At 38.7% G+C, this 20,395-nt stretch overlaps 1 protein-coding gene across 5 annotated transcripts in view; it reads right to left on the bottom strand.

Annotated features, from left to right (window-relative positions):
* rnf152 (ring finger protein 152) overlaps window positions 1-20,395 on the bottom strand; it is a 73,953-nt gene that overhangs the window by 39,543 nt on the left and 14,015 nt on the right. For 3 of the 5 annotated variants that reach the window (XM_015354955.2, XM_069190928.1, XM_015354952.2), the window contains exon 1: window positions 74-264. The exons of the other annotated variants lie outside the window; for them this stretch is intronic. The gene's annotated coding sequence lies outside the window, so the exon portion shown is untranslated. Of the gene's footprint in view, window positions 1-73; window positions 265-20,395 lie in introns of those variants that run through there. 5 annotated transcript variants of the gene reach the window in all.

The following is a 20,395-nucleotide window of genomic DNA, read 5'->3' as shown; positions in this document are numbered from 1 at the left end:
TGTGTTGCGATTATAACTTATACAAGTAACATTAAAGCATTGAGGTCGTGCTCAGAATCAGGTAAGAGCTCACCTTTTAAATATTTTCATTAACACAGATGCTTGTATCCACATTCGATGGGTGTCTGTTTCTGAAGATGCTTGCATTTAATTCGTTATAACAATTTTCAACAACCTAGCATATACTGCTTCTCTACAGTGTACAAGTAGTTCTCCCTTTTTCTTCAACGAACTGTGTGAAGTTCCTCCTACCCATCCTGTTTTCAGCCACTACGGGATCATCTGCTAGTCTGAATCACCGCCCAGCGTGCGGGCGAGCACTCCAATTAATCGGACCTAGGGCTTGCTGTGAATTCTGGGAGATGTAGTTCTGGTCAAGCATACAGGCACTACACTACACAGTGGGGCTTGGTTAAAATGTTTAGTGTTCAAGTCTTACTGAAACACCTTTTCCGTGATGTTTGTCGTGTCTGTGAGCATGCCTCAATATAAGAAGATGTGAAAGGTTATAAACAAAAGCAGGCCGTTCAGCCCATCTAGGCAATTTGGTCATTAATAGTTAATTGATCCAACGATCAGTTCATTCGTCTTTTTCTTGAAATAAGTCAGTGTATCGGCTTCAACCAAATGGCTGGAAAGGAGACTCACAAAACCTTTTGAGTAAGTGCATCTTGTTCTTGGTTTTTTAGTGCACCAACAGACAAAATCTGAAAAAAAAATGTCCCCGCAATACATACAATTTTAACCTTGTGCAATTTTAAGAGCAAAAGCTTTACTGATCTCTGAAAACCTTTGACCAACATATAACAATATAATAATTACATTAAAGTAGCAATGTTTCAGCATGAAAAGCAATTAACATAGTAAATGTGAGAGATTGTCTCTTAATCCTAGATGAGCAACAAAACCTTTATTCTGAAATAACTCTTAAAATGAAATCCTTACATATACAAATCCACAAACCTCTCTGTACTCTACCTGGCCCAAGCAGAACTGAACAAAAGCATAACATTTAGCCAATTTGTCATCAAGTAATTTTTCAATAAACATAAGCAATAGGCACTATTATTCGTACTATTGTGTAAGGCATTCTCTTCTTCCATCAGCATCTCACTTTTGAAATAATGACTCAGAATCAAAAAGTTTCTCATGACCCTCTTTAATAGTTCAGCTTACCTCAACAACCCTTTACACCTGCTCAGATCGGTCTACTAGTTACAATTCTCTGCCAAAGTGATTTTTTCAGAGAGTGCATAAACACTGTTTGTATCTACGGGGGGACTGAATGAACAGCGGACAAAAAGAAAAATCCCTTTTCGTCGATATACAGTATGTGAAGGGTGATCTCAGTGTCAGTTTCGGTAAAGAACTGAAATCAGGGGCCCTTTGTGAAGACATCACAGTCCCCTTTAGCCATTTCACTTTGCGTAGCACTCGAACAAAAGCTGTTCCATCAGCAGCATTGTGGCAATTCCTGATTACACACGGCAGAATCACTGATGATCCAGACCTCCTTAGGCCATTCCCTGACAGTAATCTCCACCCCAGAGAGGCCCTCACCTCTACACACATTGCTGAAAGCTGTGTGCTGATGTTTGTGCACCTGGCCTTCTTCGGCAGCATATTTGTGTCCCGATTTGTGCAGCCAAACCGACTGCAAAGGCCATATGTTGTGCAGGAAAGAGCTCGAGTTATGTTTGCAGCAGGATTTTGGAATTCCCGTCTGGATCCTTTTCCCCAGAAAGAGAAAAATACAAGCAAGCCAGAAGAAAGAAATCAACCATTCCAAAATGGCAAGTGTCTTCTAAAGATTATTTTAAAGTCACTGAAATTAATTCAAAGTGTCTGCTGGTCTTTTATGCCTTTTTTAAAATGTTTATCTTAATATGCAAAATATTATTCCAAATTGTCCACAGCATTATACAGGAATGCTGAGAGTACATATTCTCAGCAGGATATTTTGCAAAACATTTAACCTGTCTAATGAAACAATTAAGCACAATTTTTTTGTTCAACCTAAAAGCAATTATTTTTTGAGGACGAAGACTAATGTAGAATTGATTGTATCACTATTAAGCATTCGGATAACTATAAACACATGACATCCTCTGTCCTGATTTTACTGAGATAAAATCTAAATATAGCCTATGAGAAATGGGTAAAATATTCGTTTTTTTTTCTACAGTGAGACCTTATGTTGCTGCTTAGGCATCTTTTAGCCTCCATCCATGATCATAAAAACACAACTATTGTAAGGCTGCATATACTGTATAATTTTTGTCTTTGGGTTTTATAAAAAATATAAACAGCAATTATCTTTCCATAATTTGTGTTATTATTCACTTGCATTTTCACTCCTTAGCTGTCCAGGAACATAAAATTGAAGGGTTGAAAGATTTCATATTGTGTGAGGCTAACTCTGCCAAAACCACTTTCTGGGGATTTCAATGTTAAGTTTACAGACAGAGTCAAAGTTTACAGACATGGTCTTATAGTTTGAGGGGAATGACAAAATAAAATTGGCTAGAATAACAAATATGACATTCAGGATTAACCTTAACAAACAAAGTGACAAATGAGTGAGAGATGATATGAATGTCGGTTCTCAAGAAGCAGTATTTTTGACGTAAACAGATAGGTCAGGATTTGTTTGGCCCAAAGCATGCTTTTATCACTATGTGTGTAAAATCACATCTGCTCAGACTTCTTAAACATGGCTACCGCCTAAGGCACCCCTTTAAACTGAACGAAAATTGCTTTTTATTAGGATTAGGAGGTTATCACACACAGAAAAAATGGAAGCAGAGATCCACAACCAAACCCCATGGCCACATGCCAGGAAAAAGGACATCAAATATTTTTTTCAAAAAAACATAAATTATTAAGCTTTCTGTTTTCCACTGACCTTAACAAACCTTAAGTTTTGACATAAATATAGAATACTGTCGGTCAGGGGTTGGTTGGTTCTCAAAATAGTACATGTGTCTGCAAGTATAAATATAATAGGATTACATATATGCTAAAAGTCTAAAATCATAAAAATCAATCCATCACATCTGATATTTTTAAAAAGTGTCTCAGAAACAGATCACTCATTTTTTCTGTTCATTCATTTATACAGTGTTTCATACATCGATTTAAAGTTTACTATGATCTTCATTTTATAAATGATTATACAATTTGATTATACAATTTATAAACAAAATGATTATACAGTAGCATACGGTAGTCCCTGTATTTGGAGGCAGGGAGATTAATTTGTGGCTTAATTTTGAGTAATCTTAGGTTTTTGTTTGCAGTTTGTTTAGGTTTTTGTTTGCAGATTTAAGTTTTGTAATTTCTGGTTTCAAGTTTATCACTGTTGTTCATGTAACAAGTTCTCAGTTGTCTCAGAGAACACAGCTGCCAACACGTTTTTTGCAAACGCGGTGGTTAAGGTTATAGTTCATCTATGGTTCCATTTAACATTTTTTTAATCATAATTCCGTGACACTAATGAACTAAGTAATAATATTATATTCAAATATTATTCCTTCTAGCTAAAAATGGCTGTAGTATACATTGAAAAGTGAAATATCACCATTTAAACATTGTTGCAATTTATCTGAAGTCTGGCATAGATTTCCCAATATCAACACATTGTACCTTCAATGTATTCATGATCTTACATTTTGTTTTAGAATAAGCAGCAGATTCTAGAGTTTCTCTTTTAATAAGTTTGTATATAATAAAAAAGTATTCTTTAAAAACGTTTTTTTTAGCTAATTTCCACAACCAATCCCTTTAGTTATTAACTGTCTTTAGTTATTATGTTTTTGAGTGGTAACAGAAATATAATATAATACTTTCTTTGATGGTATAATGCCATGATGAATTTTGCTTTATTTCATTTCTCAAAATGTATAAAGTGACAATTAAATATTAACATGAAATACTGTGAGTTAATATTCAAAACTAAACAATGTGATAATTTTTGAGATAGCAAAAAGCTTTCATGTATTATATCAAGTTGCAAAAGCAAAATGCATTTGCATGACCTAAAAGACAATCTTTTATGAGCTGCTGTAAAAAATGTAGTACATCATGCTATCACACTACAAGACTAAACAAGTCTACTAAATAACAAAGACATATGATTCTGAAAATGTTTTTATTATAGTTTCATCTGTAATGTAATTTACTGTAGGCACTATTTAAAGCCACAATTGCAGTATGTCAGGTCTAACTGCCCTATTATAGTCCTTGTGGTAGGAATCACAGTAGTCTTTTTAATATTCCACAGAAGAAGTCTCAGCCTTTGATTTTAGCTTCACTGAACACATAGCATTCCAGGCTAGCTAACCACACTTAGCTGGTATTGCATCAGTGTCCCTATCTCCCCATCTACAGGTGTGTATCCATTAATCAGTCATGTCCTCATTATTTTGGACAAACACCTACACTATCAGAAAATGGTTCAACACCACCACTGTAATTAAAAACAGACATTATACATCATCTTGTTTACAAAAAGCTAAACCACCTTTTACCTTTTCAAGCATAGGCACCACAGATGGATTTCTAGTTTGATGCAAAAGAGTATTTTCATTATAGTGAAAGCTTAGATAAAGAAAGTTCAGGTGGGTAGCTGCATCAGCATGCGTAGGCTGCAAAGGAACAAGTAATAGGTTTATTCCATGCTGAAAAAAAGAAGAAAGAGAACACAACGTTTCGGCCGTGGAGCCTTCTTCAGGTGTGACACCTTCTTCGACACACCTGAAGAAGGCTCCACGGACGAAACATTGTGTTCTCTTTCTTCTTTTTTTCAGCATGGAATAAACCTATTACTTGTTCCTTAGATAAAGAAAGCCTACCATCTCCCAGTATTGTTGAAAATACAGTTTATCTAGGAAATTTTGGCTACATACCAGTCATTGGGAAATGACTCAAAACATAATCTTCACTGTTTGTTATTGCTTAATTACAGACAGACCGCTACACAAGAACTAAAACAGAGCCAGCTTTAAATTACAAAATATTTGTGACTCTGAGACAGTGATCTTCACTAACAACCACGGTTGCCATACCTAACATTCATGGCTGATCCTGTTTGGCCAGGGACACTACTCTTTAATCAAAAAGTGTATCCCTGACCCAGCAGCAACCGGTTTGTTGTTTTCAATCTCTCACACTCTGAGAGTGCCCCCTTTTCAGTCGATGTTAACATACAGAGGATATTCAAGACTCATCTAGACTCTCATGCCTATGAGAGGACAATACACTTCTAAAGAGACAAGTAATTCCCAACTCCTTTGGATATTAACACTTCCCATTAACTCCGATTCAGCTGGCCCACACTGTTCCTCAACACCCCTCTTTATCCCTATTGAGCCTGGCAAATTATCTACCAAATGTCCACCTGTTCATGACTCCCTTCAGTCTCATTTATTCAGTCACTGTATTTTCTCAAGTATTCCTATCTCACTGAGTCCCACCACCTTGTTAGCCAGCTCATTCTGTTACTTAAGGGAACCCATCTCTGGAGCTCTATGTCTTCCGTCTCCCACCTCTAGGCTATAGCCTAGACCCAGACTGAAGCCCTTCTCCTCCTTGCTGATCTTAGGAGCCCCTTAATTAGTCCCGAGAAGTGACAAATTACACACAGAGCCTATAACACCAGCTCCTTTCCCTTATGTAGAATTTTTACTTCTTCTGAATTTCACTCACTTACAAAATTGCTCATACAGAGCAGCTGTGTCTCATTTAACAGATTTTCCAAATTAACAGCTGGCCACCCTGACAAAAGATTAATCAAAAACTCACTGTGCATTGTTTCTCTGATTGATAACCAGCTCTAGATGCACTTCACTTAAGAATGTCAGAGGCATGCAAATTTCAACCGTTTGTCAGCCATTCCACTCAAATATTATTTTCAGCAGCTTATTGAATATTGAAAGGTAGACAGTAAAAACTTGTCAGAAAGAAAGATCAATGCTTTAATTAAACTCAGAAGATAATTCAGCACATGCGATTTGTATTTAATTCTGGAGGGTGAATAACTATCCTACATATTCACAACACATGCAACAAAATATGATTGAAATCTACCATGGTACACTGGCTGTAAGTACATTCCTTTTAAAATGATATTTTATTGCCTGTAAGTCAATAGCTGGCAATTTCAGTATTTCATTTTTACGTTTGTGGCCTATGCAGCTCTGCCCCTGCAGGGATTCAATCCAACTCCCTCTGGAACCTCCCAGTTCTGAGCTAAAAAGCACCTCCTCAGACAGCAGTAAGACCTCCTGCAGCCAAAAGGCCAGGTCCCCCCACTCACAGTGCGATTCAGCACCATCCACCTTTCCTTGGGGATCACATCATCTTCTCAGACATCACAGCTTTGAAGAACTGATTTCAGGGGGAAGGTCATCCAGTCCAGTCCAGTTGAAAAACCTCACTTTCTTTGCAAACTTTCGTTGTACAGAAATGCGGCTTGTTTAGCAGATTTGAGCAGATTCTCAGATGGCTCAAGGTCATATTACATACTTAAATAATTTGCTGATGATTTTTCAGACTGTGGGTGTCACCAACAGAAAAACTTGGGAGCGGGGAGGGGGCAATTTCCAGGATATTATAGATCACTTGCGTTAGTCAGGAAGGAGATGCAGATTTCCGGGAGACACCCGGAACTTCTGTGAGACTTGGAATGTCTGTCTTCCAGCAGGCTCAAGATGTCCTGTTACACATTAATGTGTATAGAATTTGGCATTGTGTTACCAGGCAAGATGTCATGATAACAGAACACAGGTGTGTACATACAGTATGGTGTGCCACCTGTTGGGCTGAAAATAGCCAAGTTTTTTCAAAGTCGGCATTTTTGTGTGAGCACACCTACAACACACATGGTCTTAAAGCACTTTGAGATCCTTAACCACAACGTTAAGCCTAGTTCAACTGTAACATTCCTCTCGTTGGCAGCTAAAAGTGGGAAAGTAATAACACAAGCCAGCTGCTTCTGTAAGAGAGTGATTTCCTAAAGCAACAGAAAGGGACATTACACTAGGAGCCCGAGGGCATCCATGGCAACAACATCAGGAGTAACACACAGTCACTTAGAGCGAAAGGACAGGGAAAGGAAAACAAAAATGTCTCAGTTGGCCTAAGGGTCTGCTGAATAAAAATCGTTTGAACTTTGCAACTTACTAGCCTAATCAATTTATGAATCAAACACCACTGACAGACACAAAGCACACCGGTGGTACCCGGGATACCGGCAGCAAGGGTAAGCTTCTTGTTAAACAACTCCATGCTGCAGGAAGTCTTACTCTGCCTGTATTACAGACTGAAAAATCCCAACTTAGAAACATCAGTGATTTATACCAGACATGGGCTAAGAGAAAAGGAGACAAGTCAGTACCAATATTATCCCTTACCAGATCTTCTCTAGAACCAATACTGTTAGTGTGCAGTACTGTATAGCTGGCTTGTCATCGTGAGGCTAATTTAACCCAAATCTCTCTTCTTACGAGCATTTTACTATTTCTTTTCCTACTCAACGAACTTGCTTTCCTCTCTGCAAGGGTACCATTATACTATGGTGTTCATAGTAAATGATGCCTCACATTCACTACATCCGGATGACATTTGGTGTATCTAGAGTACCAAAGTTTCTAAAAAACATTTTAAGAAGTCATTCATTCTGAGTGCCTTCTTTCAAACTCTGATGTATGAGCCCCTTCAGAGCATTGCATTGACATCATACATATACCCATACAGCTCACACTCAATCTTAAATTTCACACATGAATCATACTGTACTACATTATATAGTATGGTATTGTTATTTAGTGTATATTACATTGAATGTATACAGCTGTAAAATCCATTCAATGTTTTGTGTACTCCATATATCCTCCCTTTTATTGTTGTTTCAATGAGGCCCCAGGTAATTTTCCACTGTATGTGGACAATAAAGTAGATTCTGTTTCTGCACGATATAGAATATCCTGTGAAGTTTATTTAAAAGTAAAAAGGTAAAATAATTGATTATGAGGACAATCTGGAGGTTAACCTTTGTATAAAATCCTAATAACAACACTGTGCAAGTAGATCTTGGATAGCAGGCTGAAGGTTAAGCTCTCTCTACAGTACGTTAGCTGCAGTAGCACAATTGAATGCCTTTGCATTCTATAGAAATATTCTTCTTGGCAGCTGGAGAGTGTGAATGAAATCAATTCCCATTCGTCTCCAGTCAGATGAGGATCGAACCAGAACACCACAGCGACTGTCCAACCCCTTCTGCAATGATCCTGCGGCCAGTGTTCCCGTGATCAAAATGAGTTCATTTATGCTCTGCAGCAAAAAACAAATGTAGCATTCAGATTGTATTGTTGGGAGTGGCGTGGTGCAGTGGGCAAGCCTTTACACTCTCGGCTGCTGGGCTGTGGGTCAGAGTCCCCGCTGCAGACACTGCTATCGAACCTTCAGTGAGGTATTTTGCTCCAGTTGCTCCAATCCACCCAGTTTTATAAGAGAGGAATTGCAATGAACCGGCATCTCATCCAATGTCACGTGCTCTCTAGTCTGCTCAAAACCAGGATCAGCTCGGTTATGGACTTTACCTGTTTTAATGTCTTACCATCCGTATACGTATACACCTATAGGGCTCCAAGTCATTTTGACTAGTTAAGGATATTTTGCTTTGAGGCCAGGTCACTGCTCCACCACTCCGACATTGCTGGTTTGCACCAGTGGCGGGGTAGGTTTGAGTTATTCCAATCTGGATGGATTTATAATATTTACCAATTCTAATCGACAAATGTATTTTTTTTTTTTTTACTTTAAAAATATTCAGATATTTATTCTTGTCATTGAATATATGCTGAAACGATACATTTAGCAAATTCGATGGTTCATTTAGTATTTTAGTGGATTTCAAGTTAGATCTAAGATGTTGTAGTTCAAGGGAAAGGAACAATGGCACATTTTGCAGATGTGGAGTAAGGATGTATAATTTTAAGTCTGAACTGTTTATTATCCAAAGAAAACCTACTCATACAGCACAGAAGATAGTCTTCCCATAACTCTATAAAGTATAATTTCTGGTCATGGAGAAACAAACTTTTTAAGGACTTATTTTATTAGTGCCCTCATATTAATTTGTGTGAATCTAGAGTTAATTTGCCACAGCTATTAAATTTAATTACTGTGGCATTTTGAAAGAGTATGCAAGTTTATGTCAGCAACTGTAAGTCTGCAGCAAGTGATTCTTGACCTTGTGGCACACCACATATTTCAGTCCACATTGCTTAAAAAAAACATGCTGTTGGAACCTGACGACTCACTTAGTTTTGTACTATACCCTATCATCCCTGTACATTCACTTACCTGTATTACACTTTACAGTGATGAATTATCATTTCCTATACAATTACTTTGTAATTCCTCTGCTACTAGGCACCTATTATATTAACCGTGAAAGTTGAGGGAGACTATATTTCATGGATTGGAAACAGTAATTTAGCTTTTACAATACCCAAACAAACAGCGGTTAAGAAAACACCAGGCACAATGAAAAACAATTAGAATAAATTATTAAAACCTTCCTAATTGTTAAAGCTATGTCAAAAACATAGCCATAGTCATGCGAGTTCTGGCACAGCTTTAGCAAAAGCTAAAAGAGTAATAAGTCAGAGACAACTAGGATAAATATTTATTTACAATAACACAACTAGCTGACGCATACTGATACACACATACAACATAAAACATAACGCAATTTATAAAATAAGGCGTCTGGGAGGCCTCTGATCTTAAGATCCAGAAAACCCAGAACCAAACATCACCAGCTAGGAGAGAATGTCTTTAGCCTGAGGGTTCCACCAATAAGGCATCAGAGTATCCTAATATAGTTACCTAGGTAGAATCTGGTCTTCAAGACTGATCAGAATAAGGTCCACTCTCCTGACATGCTTCTTCACTATTCCTCTTCTCTCTCTGTTCCCCCTCCGTACATCCTTCTCCTCCATCCTTCCTCCAAGCCTCTCTCTCTCCCTGCATTTTTGGACTGATGATGACGCAAATTATCTACCAAGGAAATATTAACTAGAGTAAACCAGGATATCCCCTTGACCCTCTGTGTTTACTGGTCCTGCAGCTGGGTAAACCACTCATGTTTTTTTTAAACTCTGAGAACTGCAAATGATAGCTTGATGTAAATAATGACTTTACTTTTCTGTATGGGCTTTCCAGGAATGATCATTGGTTTTCTTATTAAAGCCTGGATGAAACTGATCAGCATTCCTATAGCAACTCGTAAACCCACATCAAGGGCAGGCATTTGTCTGCTGGAAGGCATGAAGTACTGGGCTTGTGGGTCAATGTTTTCATTTATCCTGGCCTCAATTAATGCAAGTCAGAAAGGGAGATGCAAATGGTGGAGCTGGCTTTATGCTGTGAGAATTTAAGAACTAATCAAAAGGCAAGTGAGGAAAAGCTACATTAGTCATGTTTTTATAATTGTAGAGATGCCACAGTAACTAACTGGAAAAAAAAAATCACAATAAGTACTATGTGCATGGTGCACCATTCATTCCAAAACATTAGAGAATAGTGGGGATGGCACAGTGTCTCCTGTGTACCACCGTGCACTGTAATTCCTGAAGAGGGTAAAGTACTAAATTGTTATTTAGTGGCATGAATGTTAGTTCTTGGGACTCTATGTCATAGCACTCCTGGCTATCTTGTCAGTTCAGACAGCCTCTATGAAATGCATGCTGTTGTTGGTGGATAAAAACAGCAGTATGACGCACATCTCAGGCTACTTGAATCGAATGAGCATGCCAGGGGAAGGTAATAGATTTTGCAAGCAGGAGTCTCTCTGTTTTTTCAAAACTTTAAGTAATTCTAAAATCACTGGAGGTGTATGTGTTTCTTTTGCTTAGACTTTTTATTTCTATTTCAAACCGTTCTCACCATCGCACAATCTTGAATACCTAATTAAAGATTTAATCTTTAATATAAAGCATTAATTTATTTTAATGAACTGTTCGGAAAATTGTGATCATTAAAAGTCTTACCTCTCTGTCTTTGTTTTAAGTTATCGATTCCCTTTCAAAAACTAGAACTGGAGACACCTGAAGGTATTTTTTATAATCCATGATGAATTATTTTTGTTCTTAGGCCCAAGTAGACTTTTGTACAGATACAGTATATGGTAGATCAATTCAATTACAGGCTCATATGGATAGTGTGTCAGTTCTACTTGGAATCTGAAAAATAAAAACACTTTCAACACTGATTGACAAATTGCTATATACAAACTATGTTTTGTATTTAGCAAGAATGGCCAACAGCAAAGATTTAAATCATCTCTGTAATAAACCTCTGAATGTTTTTCTTAAATAACTATGAGTTTTTGTGCGAATGTGCTAAGGGAGCTAATTGCGTATTTTATAAAACACGTACCGCCTCAGGTCTTTTACTGCCTGGAAGATAAAGGCAGTGAACACGTAGATTTGCACAATTATTTTAAATCCTGTGAATTAATTACACACTTGTTTGCAAAACTCAAAATGTAGAAATAGGTTGACTGCCATGTTTCATAACAGTAATTGTGAAGAGGTTATTTTATTCATATTACAAATGTTGTGGAAAAAAAAAACATTTCATGCTGTAGAAAAACTCAGCAAAACTTTGTAAAGATTACATTTTCTGATAGCTAGATGGACGTTGAAATTTTCCAGTGCATTTGAATTCTCTGTGTATTATTGGAAACCACCTGAATATTCATTTACAGTAGCACACACTGACTTTAATTTATTTGACAAAATATCCAGGTACCTTGAGATACAGTAAATGAGATGTAAATTTAGGTCGCGGTTTTTAGATCTACCTGCTTCAACACCATAAAATGTAATTTATTAAAAGAAACATGTACGTTTCTCTTTCTTCGGCCTCACTTTCCTTGGAGGAGCAACAGCACTGACTTCATTTCTAAAGTACCTTATTCCACTCTGTGCAGGCAGCATCCACACCTGAAGCACCACAGTAATCAGATCAAATATGAGAAACATCATTTTTACACATAATACAAAAAAAAAACGCTTGGGGCCAGATCTGAGCTTTAATTGTTGTGAATCAGAAGAACATTTTCAAAGTGGTTTTACAATCTGTCTGAGAGAAACCTAATCTCAAATGTTTTCCTATACTTTTCAAAGCGCAATTTAATTTCCTTCCATACCAATTATGAGAGAAGGTGAAATACTGTTCTGAAATTGTTTAGTTAATAATGAGCGCACATACAGAAAAATGAACAGAGCTTGGGAAAATGTGTCAAGTCCTTTTCTGAAGATTTTGGAATGATTCATTGTTGATTTTGTAGCTCCTACGCCTCCCTTGTGAGTATTTTCTTATTGGCAGTTATTAAAAATGCTAGTGCCTGCCAAAGCAGTGATTTAGAAGCACCTCCTGTGTTGCTACAGACCCCTGGGTGATATCGAAGCACTTTGTCGTGTCACTCTTCTCACACAGTGAGAGATTAGCAAAGTCAGTGTGGTCTGACTGTGCATGGCGAAGACGTGAAACGGGAAGTTTGAGTCTCTTTGGAGCACTGTGATAGACTAACTCGTCAAAGGTCTTACAGATTTTTTCTCGAGGCACTTAAAATATCACTACCATCTTTTCAAACAAAGCATAAATCTGAAAATATGAAACTAGGATTACAGCCCAAAAGGGTTTGCAGAACATGCCAGATTGAGCGACTAGCTTTAGTTTCATGCAACCTTGCACCCACAGGAGCTGGAAGTAGTTTTGATCTTTCTATTTAACTGAAGGGACTGGAGCACAGAAATCTGGCTTGCTAGCTATTTGTAGCATGTTGATGCTTATTAATGAAATAGAAACAAAGTTCAGGGTATGCAAAAACATTCAAGAGCACGTTTTGAATCTTCTGAAGTAACTGTTCCACTGGTATTATTTACAGTTTAAAATGTCACTAAAATACCCTCTGAAGCCTGGAATAAAGTGTGATGTTAGAAAATAACCCTGATGACTATCGAATATTTTCCCCCTGATTATTATTCTAGTAATTTAATTGGGTTTTTTGGGCATTTTTTAGTTTTGTTATCAAGTTTAATAAATATTGTGCTTATTCATTTACTGACCTTTGTTATTCCTTTTTCGAGAAACACTTATTGATCATGTGTTTCCATGCTTCACCTGAGTTTTGACTTCTACTCTGAAACAGTTGTGTGTTGGCTGTACTGTTTGCTGTCTAGAACATTAGCCAGTAGTTGCCTATCTTGTATTAGGCTTGGACTGAATTAGACTGGGTCTCAGCAGAGTTGCTAGGCTATAGAGGCCACTCAGGACTCCCTTCTATAAAATATTTCTATTGTCTGGGGTGTTTGTGTGTGTGTCACGCCCTCTGCAGCCAGAGGGCGCTCCTTCTCTGTCCTGTCCCTAGTTTCCGGTCTGCTGTCCTTCCTGTCCCTGTCTTTCCCTTGGGCTATATATTTCCGGGCCTTGCACTCTGTCCTCGCTCAGCATTGACGTTTGGATGTCCTGAGACCCGCCTAGCACCAGGGCGCCCCACGTCCGCTCCCTGAGGGCATAGGTTACTATACGGCATTCCTGAACTCTTTGCACTAATGAGCCCGGGCCTTTTTCCCGTCTCGCCGCTACACATATGGGTCTTTTTCCATTCTCCTGCTCCCCACGGTTAGTCCCTTTGGACGTCCGTGACAGTGTGAAGGCAGAATCAGGAGCACCTACCTGCTTTAGTGACTGTGATGTATTGGGTGAGCAAGTTATTTTCATTTGTGGTGACCCCTGTCAGAGGGAGATCATTTTTTTGCTGACAGCATTTAGGGGAGAGTAACTGAACCTTTTTCCAGACTTGAACAGAGAGGACCGTGAGCGAACCTGTTCCAAGTATTAAAATTCCTCAAAGACATTGACAAAGTCAACACAGTGGAGTTGGTCAAAGCAAACAGTGACACACCTTGTTGACAGTCTTATCTATAAATACCCAGGTAGCTTTCTGAGGGTCATTAAGCATATTTATTTGACTCAGACTGATGTTCTTTAATATGGAAATCAAAACACATTAGTATCTGTGCCAAAAGAATTTCCACTTCACACTAAGCAGTCTGAAAGACTTCTAAGAAATTCTAAATCTCACAACAAAATGAAATACTTTGCCTTGCATGGCACTACACTTTTTGCACTGCCTAAGTCAATGTTCATCTGTGAAGCTCAACACATTACCCACATTTAGAGGATGTGGATTTTTCTTTTTAATATGGCATAAAGAAATACATTAATGCATCAGGATGTGGCAAAAGAAAAATGTTTTACAAAATGATATAATCTGTTTTGTGAATGTTAATACCCAGAGAACAACTGGTTTTAAAAGGATCTGAAAAGATCCTAACAGCTTCTTGTTGTGCTCAGAAAGCTCTCGTTCAATCTTTATCTGTACCTGCGTGCTGGACTTGCAGTAAAAGGCAGTCTACTTTATCAAGAAAACCACTTCCTGTTTTGAAGAAACACAACAGGACCAGACGTTTACCACAGCGCTGCTGAACAAATAAAAAAAAACTTCTATTGCCAATGAGATGCCCATTTTGCACACAGCATCATGCATGTACAGCTGTAATGGCTCACTGCAGACTATCAGAAGAGAATCTGAGATAACACACCATTGGAACACCTATTCACCTTTTTCTATTCCAAAATGCCTTGATTTGTCCAATGCATGTAAGAAAACCAACACTATATTTTGCAAACAAGGTCTCAACTGAGAGATTTTCCCGACTAAATTCTAGGTATTTGTGACTAACATTGATTTATCCAAATGCAGTAAGCATGTTTTTTCTCCTAAGTCTGTTTCTCAGTTATGGGCAAGATTCATCTATTTCATTGCTTTTCACACATGATCTCTAGTAATGTACTAGCTCACCTTTTCAAAAAACCTTAAATGGCTGCCAACAAATACCCCTTCCTGCTCAAGTTATTTATTCTTATGCACTTTCCTAAAAAAGACCCTTATTAATACAATCCACAGTAATAAAAAAAATAAATCATTCAAACACAGTAAAAAAACATCAAATTCAGAAAAGAAAGGGAGAGGAGAATCTGGAAGCTGGCAAAGGATGTAGAGAAGAGAAGTAGTTAAGACATAGTATAGGAAGAGATGAAAGACTGAAAACAGACTGGGGCAGTGCTGTTAAAACAATATGAATTATTATACAGGCAAACAAAAAATAAAAATTAATTTGACCCGCTTCACAGGCACAAACTGTTGAGGTCACTTTTCTAGACCTATGTGCACACAGCTAGGAATGAAAATGAAGTCTAGGGCATTTGTCATCTTAGCACTTGAGAGCTGTGCAGAACATCAGCAATTATTTTGTTGTTTAGGTTTCATCTTATTTCTGCAGCAGGGCAGCTTGGTGCATATACCTTTCACCTAAGATTGAAAACAAACATAAGATGAGAAAAATGCTCCTCATTCTGAACATTGTTATGACACACTTTTAGCATTTGCAAATGGGTTTCTGTCCACCATAGAAAGTTTGAAAGTCACGTGCTTTGCAGGTCTTATGATGGATAAAAGTCCCCATAGCAAGTTATCAATACCTGTGATTAGCTTAATCACAATTATGCAAAGGGTACAGGCCTGACTGAAAGAGTTGCTACAAAATGAACGAACAGAGGTGCCTGCTTTGTTTCAATAGATGGATTGTTGACTAGATCTATAATCCTAGATTAGGTAGTGGTTGACACTGACTCATGTCTCTCAAACTTATCCTGCAAATGAATGACTGGACTAAAAGTGTAAGGATTTACACTGCTGTTGGTGTAGCTGTAACAGTGGGTAAACCACACACAGGTCTCTGAATGCGGTGAAGATAGTGCTTTGCAATGAGGTTGCTGTTGACAAAAACAAGCCAGCCCCTTCAATCATATTAATGCTACCCGACATCACATCACCAATACCAAAACAACTGTGTTATGTTTCACTGACTTGATATGCCTTTGCAGCACAGCGCTAACCTGGGGAATTCCGTGGCTATGAGACAGGTCTGGGTGAAACCAAGCAGACAGGCAGGGCGGAGGATGAACTGGGAGAGCAGGGGGTGTGCTGTACAAACTGTCAGCTACCATGCAGCAGGCAGAATAAAGGAGGGGATTCCGGCTGGTGGTCAGGTCCTGGCACAGAGTTGTGTTCCAAAGCTTACACAGTTGCAGATGGATTGCTGGAGTACACATTTAGACAGGCTGGTTTGTGCGAGAAGCACTTCCAGACTCTCAGAGTGAAAACCCAAAGACAGAAACCAGCCAATGGACAGGACAGGGCTTAAGTACCCAGCGCTGATGAGGTAATTACCCTTTTAGCTGGGGCAGGTAGCATAGACAGCCTTTCAGATCAAGTTCTCACGGCACCAGGAGGTGTGCCAGTCCACATGCTAATACTCCCGGTTGCTGTGCTGACTTGGGCCTGTGAGCTAGGCCTCTACATAAAAACAGGTAGATATTACTTGCCTATTTGAACATGAATCCATTTTAATGTATTAGAAAAATACTTTGTTTTACAACTTTTGTAACTTATAAATAATCATAGGCTAGACATTAAAGGCAGGACAAATAATGGGTGTTCTGTGGGCCTGATAATTCCCACATGTAAATATGAAGAAAATCGTGTATCTGCCTTCCTAACTTATATAAGAAGTGGACACAATGTTCACTTTAATCCTCCACATCCAATTAAATAAGTTTGTGATACGTGCATTGTTAGTTTGTTTTTTAAGCCAATGTGAAAAAAAAAGTTCCATTTAACAAGCTCAACTGCTTTGTAGACTGAATTACTAATATTATGGGTAAAATTCTGCCTAAGATCCTTCATTTAATTAAGCCTGTGCAGCCAAACAGATAACACTACAAGAAACAAATCCCAATCTGGAATATGAGATACGAGGTTCTGAATGTGAGAAGAAGCTGCAAGATGTACTGAGTTTAAAGCACCCCCTTAGGGACTGTTAATAAAAAGTACATCATCTATGTCTTTTCAAAGTCTTTTCTCTCATATATATGTATTACCCACACTGTGAGACGTTTTGAAGGACACACATTACACAATTTTGACAGAGTGCAATTTGAATAATTCCTCAAATCCTTCAGCCTCCCCCCCCCCACCCAACAGGGATGTTTAGATGGAATACTTACTGCTTTAAAAGTCATTTAAAGTTTTTTTAATTAAATTAAAATAATTTAACTAATCAAAATAAATCAGTATTTTGTGATTTTCATGCTTTTTCCTTCCTAACAAAAACAAAACCTGCCATAGAGACAGTTATTACCAATACTTCCATTCATACACAACAGGCATGAACAGTTTTCAGTACTTGATTTAGATCACACAACACTTCTGGTTTATTAATTCAAATCACCAATATCTGAGAATTCAGAAACTGGGTTAACTGCTCTTTGCTTCCTCTCTCTAGCAAAATGCTGATTGTTTCTCCATACTTGATATTGGAACACAGAGTTGATGGATGATGCCAACTGCTGATTTCTAAACCTATTTCACACACACTAAATTTCCCCACTTGCCCTCCGTAGCCTCCAGTGTATTTCTTTTTAGCCTTTTTCTTTTGTTATGTTCCCCACTAGCTGAACAAGAGATCAGAAGTCTGCATAACATAGCGGTTTCTAATTGCAACTGCATGATTTAAAACTTTCATGATTTACAGAACATATCCAGGACCCAGGAGGTGTTAAATTGTTTTCTCTTAATTAAGATCCTCAGAACACATAAAAAGTGTAACGAACAGTTCTTTCCGGACCCTATGCGGACGACATAGTCCGACAGAGTGGGGAAACACTAGGGAAACGTCATGCAGGAAAACGGGGCTGAAGACAGGGGGGTGTGTCCAAGGTGCGCTGGTGCACGGGGAAGGTGTGGCCGAGGCGAACAATCCCAAAGAGTAATCCTTAGGGAATATCCAAAACACAAGGGTAAGTCCAAAACCAGGAGATCCATCAGAACAAAGAATTAAAAACCACGAAGGCCGGGTCGGAACCGGCGGACGGGGAACAGGAACGGGAACAGAGGTTAAAACCTTAACGGGACCAGGCGCTTCCAGGTCCCGGACTCGCACGATATCGAAATCAGATGCAGAGCCCGGAAGAGCGTCAGCGCCTGGCTTTTAAGGTGGGCAGGGAATGGGAAACAGGTGCAGAGAATGAAGTCTTAAGAGAAAGGGCTGGAGCACCCTTAAGGAGGGGGGACTAATATCGTGACAAAAAGCATTAGTTACAGTTGAAGAAAGCTGTGTAGATAGAACATAAATGCTGAAACTCTCTTTATAAATGTGGGACATAGTGTAAAAGATAGGGAAATTGGGTAATCTTTTGGCCATACTCTGAAAACAGTTGTGCTAAAACTTGACTTATAAATAATGCACTGGACCAATTTTTATTGGGACCTAGATGTCATACACCTTGACACCTTGAACAGTTGTATGTCAGAAGAGACAACTACAGTATGTTAAGCTGATCTTGAACAATGTTATGAAACCATCATAAGAAAATGGCGTGTTCTGTGCAGCTTGCTGGGAAATGCTGTTTTCTTGGGGAGTATAGAGAAGACCATTTCTGAGTGAACCAGAGCCATGCTTTGAATGTACAGTAAGAACATCGCTCAATTATTATTATGTTTCTCAAGGTTTTTGTTGAAAATTACTTCTAATTCTATGGAAGCATATTTTACCCACTAAAAGGGACCATTGTGGTTTGCCATTTAGGTGGTCAGTCCTTCAAGCTCCTACTGAAAGCTAGCTCACTCAATAACATAACGACATTGAGGAAAGCAAAAAGGAATTCAAGTTTGAATGATGTTAGTGTTATTGGTGCTCTAACTCTAATTAATTCTTAATTCAGTCACAAAGATACTGTGAGAGATACCTTTCATTGTGAACAGCTGAAAGCATAGGCTAGGGCATGGGCTCGGATAGCTAGTGTAGAATTCTTCAGTCAGGAGACAGTGTATCGAAGATCGACCCAGGCAAGGGAGTGTGGTGATATATTGTGTAGCCCAACAACAACCTTAATCAAATTCCAGAGGGGCCAGAACTGTACCTCTCACAATAGCTATCTTTTTGGAAAGAAAGCAATATCAGTATCATGCTTAATACATCAAGAAAGAGCAATAAAACACAACAAGAAAGCTTGTAAATACACAGTCTCATTCATGTGAGTTGTGAAGTTATTTCCATCAGTTCTGGGAATGTGCATGTCTGTTCCTGTCCTTGAGATAACTACAAGCAAATGTTTCAAATTCCTTTTATTTTAGTGGTTAAGATGCCAAAAGCTCTGCTTACATTGTCCTGTGAACCTGTTAAATGAGCAATGAGGTTGCTCTTTAATGTCAGGCCTAAAAACAAACCACATTTTCATTATATGCTGTATATTGCCATTAAAACTCAAATTGTCAAAAAACATTTAAATTGTTAATTTGACCATTTCAGCTTGTATAAATACTGCATATTTTAAACAAGTGCAAGTCGATATGTCAGATTTACACTTTCCAGAGGTATGGGCTCCTTTTTGACTTCTGCTTCATTTTCTTACTTCACTCCTTGAGCCTTCAGTTGTAACCTCTATAATGGCCTGAGATAAATGCAGTGTAGTTCTGGCAGAAGACACCGGTCACCCAGGCTGCCCTCTGCTAATTACCAGGAGACGCCTTGAGAGCTAGCAAGTAAAGTTACAAGTTTTCAGTTGTTCTGTGCCACCCTAGTCCTCTTTTTGTGTTTCAAGTTCCCTTGCCGGCCCACTTCTACCTTCTCTTCCATATGCATCTCATTCTCTGATCCTTTTCAGAAATTTAGCATAGCTGAAAACCCTTTCAACACTAGAACAGCAGCCATATCACCCTGCAACTCACAACTGGCAACCCACTGAAGCTAAGCAGGTGTGAGCCTGGTCAGTACCTGGATGGGAGACCTCCTGGGAAAAACTAAGGTTGCTCCTGGAGGAGGTGTTAGTGGGGCCAGCAGGGGGCGCTAACCCTGCGGCTCATGTGGGTCCTAATGCCCCAGTGTAGTGACGGGGACACTATACTGTAAACAGGTGCCGTCCTTCGGATGAGACGTAAAACCGAGGACCTGACTCTCTGTGGTCATTAAAAATCCTGGGGTGTTTCTCGAAAAGAGTAGGGGTGTACCCCGGCATCCTGGCCAAATTTCCCATCGGCCTTTATCAATCATGGCCTCCTAACAATCCCCCTCTATAAATTGGCTTAATTACTCTGCTCTCTTCCCCACTGATAGCTGATGTGTGGTGAGTGTTCTGGTGCACTATGGCTGCTGTCGCATCATCCAGGTGGAGGCTGCACATTGGTGGTGGTGGA

This window comes from Lepisosteus oculatus, chromosome 6 (assembly GCF_040954835.1).
Source record: "Lepisosteus oculatus isolate fLepOcu1 chromosome 6, fLepOcu1.hap2, whole genome shotgun sequence".
NCBI classification, from domain to species: domain Eukaryota; kingdom Metazoa; phylum Chordata; class Actinopteri; order Semionotiformes; family Lepisosteidae; genus Lepisosteus; species Lepisosteus oculatus.
Note: the sequence above shows the minus strand (reverse complement) of the source record. Positions and strands in the feature narration are given on the sequence as shown.